Source organism: Centruroides sculpturatus, unplaced genomic scaffold (assembly GCF_000671375.1).
Source record: "Centruroides sculpturatus isolate CEXI.00-Female unplaced genomic scaffold, Cexi_2.0 scaffold839, whole genome shotgun sequence".
Classification (NCBI taxonomy): domain Eukaryota; kingdom Metazoa; phylum Arthropoda; class Arachnida; order Scorpiones; family Buthidae; genus Centruroides; species Centruroides sculpturatus.
This window is the reverse complement of record NW_019384978.1, coordinates 251692-255323: the sequence shown is the minus strand read 5'-3', so window position 1 is coordinate 255323 and position 3632 is coordinate 251692. Positions and strand designations below refer to the sequence as shown.

General features: G+C 29.0%; 1 long non-coding RNA gene across 1 annotated transcript in view; it reads left to right on the top strand.

Moving 5' to 3' along the window:
* The first annotated feature begins 255 nt into the window (after positions 1 to 255).
* LOC111632719 overlaps positions 256 to 3632 on the top strand; it is an 8707-nt gene continuing 5330 nt past the window's right edge. The window contains exon 1 of the long non-coding RNA XR_002757909.1: positions 256 to 1634. This is a non-coding gene — a long non-coding RNA (uncharacterized LOC111632719). The remainder of the gene's footprint in view (positions 1635 to 3632) is intronic.

The following is a 3632-nucleotide window of genomic DNA, read 5'->3' as shown; positions in this document are numbered from 1 at the left end:
TATTCCGGCTTTTTTTTTCATTATTATCGATTAATAATACTATTTATTAACGATCTTAAACACATTATAACATTCTATTTATTCAATTATTTCCGTTCTAAATAATAATAATATTTACTGCTGGAATCTTTTCAAATTAATATTTCAATAATCAATTCGATATTTTTATTGATAATGAATTTATTACAATATTAATGTTTGCTATTTCACTTTTCAGAATTTTTCCTGTATTATATAAATAGTAAAATTAATTTTACTGATAAAAAAAAAATGTCGTTAGAATATAGTAGTACTACATGGTACAGTACATTAATAGAATATAAATTTTAGTGTTTAAAAAACTGATATTTTTCGGGGAAAGTTTCATAAATAGACAATTTCAACTGGAATTTCCTTTATTATAGAAAATTCTACAAAGTCATTCAGAACAATTGTAAAATATATTTATTTAATTTTAAAATGGCTTAGTCATTACAGCTAATAAGGTGTGTTTATTTAATATTCATGGTTTGTTAAAATATTAGGATTAAAGAAAATTATTCTTTTACAAAAATATTTAAGCTTACAATGCTAATTTTAATGTATTCCATGTCCTCTTACTTGTCTAGAATGATAGTTACAACATATAAACAACTTTTATTGGTATAAACTAAAACCTTATAGGGATTTCTATATAAGTTTGAATTAATCTCAGCAATTACATGAGTCTTAAAGTTTTTTTTTTCCATACATTCTTATGAGGAAATAAATGCCAAAAGGAAAGTTAAAGAGTAAGAAAGTAATTATTTGTTAATCAATTGAATTAAATAAATAAAAAAATAAATAAATATAATTGTAGGTGTAGTTTTTCCTTGTAGTAGAGTATTTTAAATAAATACTTCAACTCGCACACAAATCTTTTTAGGAGTAATATTTTAAATCTATATCAAAACAAATTCCTCTTGTGATAAAACATTTTAATAGAGGATATTTAGAAAATTGGGGTACATAATCAAGGATTTCCTGGCCTAAATCAAATCTATTTAAAATATTTCTATTAGTTATGTTAAAGTTCTAGCTTAGATTAACAAGTTTAAAGGGTAACTAGCTTCTCATGTATCAGTTTAGTAATTAATTGAGGAAGTTATCCCATTATACAATATTTAGAGCGTACATAGTATAGGAAATATTATGCAATGGAAATGAAATTTCTAGTATAAAAATTTAATAATAACAATCATACATTACAGGTAATTATACCTTTTTCTGATAATAAAGAATAAGTTTAAAAAAAAAAAAGATAAAAACAGACATAAGACTACATTTAGATAAATAAAATTAAGATAATGTTGTTATTTTATCACACAGTCCAGGATAAACCAAGTCCAAAGATTATTTAAAAATACATAAAAATATTTAATAAAATTTATTTTAAATTTAAATGTCAACTAAATTAAGCGATTTTTCCTCTTTTCTATATCTTTTGTTCCCTTTCAGAAATGCAATTAATTTAAAAAAAAAAAAAATTCAGCAGTAAACAATAATAAAGGAAAACGAGCAGAGACCAAAGGTGATTCATATGTCATACTTAAGAAAAATGCAATTGTTCCTTAAAAGATACAAAAGTCACACGCCGTCCTTGTGTCTGCTAAACGGTAAGCATATTTCTTAACTTAAAAATATTTAAATATTTCTAAATAACACGTTTAATAATACATATAATTAAAAATTAGTTTTCAAAATAATACAAAATAACTTCTTACTTACCTTCCACAATTTCCTTAACTGATTACCAAGATTATAAGAATCTAATGACAGACTCCTTAGTTGTTGATAATTGTCGGAATGAGTTGACATTGCGTTTTTCTTAATAATGTTATAATTATGTAACTAATTTTTTGTCTTTTACTCGAGTTCTGCTTCCAATATTCATAACCGAGCGCACTTCTAACATACTTTATATACTCCGCAGTTGTTTTATCATATACAATTTTGATTATCTCCAATTGGTTGGGGATTGTGACGTCACCATTGAAATAAATTAACATTTGAAGAAGTAGTTACTGAACACGTTCTTTTGTATATAATGCCACGCTATTCTTTCTTTTAAGATGTTTAATTTTGTTTAGTCTTTTTTTATTTTCATTATACAAGCGCCAGTTTAATAAGTAGAAGGAATATTAGAATGAGTTTTATCGTTCTTATACATATTCAATTAACATATATATGTATTATAAATTAATAAAAATAACTATATTTGGACCAATTTTATGAAAATAAAAAATGCTGTCATCTATTGAAGAAGAAAAATTTTAAGTTTTTTTTTTTTTTTTTTAAACGCCTAGCGACATCGTAAATGATTTCTTTTTATTATTACAGATTACAATATGTACGATAGATAGCGCCCGTTTTCGGGAACTCCCGCAAGGGGGATTACATTCAGCATCATCGGCATCGACGTCATCATCGTCCCTGCCTAACATTAGGAACAATGTCATTATGACATTTGTAAGGAATTCGCATAGAAATATTTACGGTTGCGCGTTATGATTGGCTAGGGCCTTTTTAGAAGCTTCATTACTTAATCGGCGGATATGTATTATTAGTATTCATTTGTTAGATTTTTAATTTAAACGAATGTATAAAATCCGGTAACTGACGCCGCTTTCGACTCATTCCATACAGATTAATCGGTTATTCCGGGGACGGTCGCCGTGCGCCGATTAACAGCGATCGCTGTGTACGTATCCTCGAGAGAAGTATTTCGGTCGACCGAGGGAGAGGGAATACGGATTACGAAAATAACGACCGACCGATTTTCCCATTATATTCGTATGCTTTCGCTCGGTATTAAAATATTAATAAAAATTACAAAGTCGTTTATATCGAGACTCATGCCGCGGAGGGCCACTTAGCGGCTAATCGGAATCGGAGATGCAATTCGAACGCGTAATCCGGTTTTTTTTGTACTCTTTCTGTAGTACGTATCGCATGTAGTGCACACAGTTTCCTAGATTGTATTGCATAATATTGTGCGATAAAAACGAGGTTTACGTTAATTCGTGAACGCAGATAAGCGCACATAAAAAGCACACTGTAATGTCGGAACATTTAACGTCAGGTATTCGAGATGGAATATCTGTAGATAAACTTGTCCGTCTAATTCGTAATGTATTAGTCGGGAAGAATACGCCGACGGTCCGTGTTTCGTACATGTAACGTTTTTGTCACGATAGTAATTCAAACGACCTAAAAACATATTCGCGTCTAATATCGACACGTAGTATTATATCATTTCGTTCGAATGTTTTTATTTCATTACTAAAACCTATTCTTCTACCAGTAGGACTAATACGCACCAGCGACCGAAAACTGTAAGTACTTATCTGCAAAAAACACAGTCGAAAACGAGCAACATTATTACGAATAAGAAATACGAACTGTGCCGGAGGGGTTGTCACAATAATCGTCGCATATTCGAATAGCATCTTTTTTTTGTCAGTACGGACACTCGACATACGTAAATTTTATTGTAATGTGCCGTTTATATTTAATATACATTATCTCTGTTTCTGTCGAATGTATTGAATTTTACAGAAAAATGTTAGGAAACACTCGCAAGCCGAAAATATTAATATCTTGCATTCCACGAA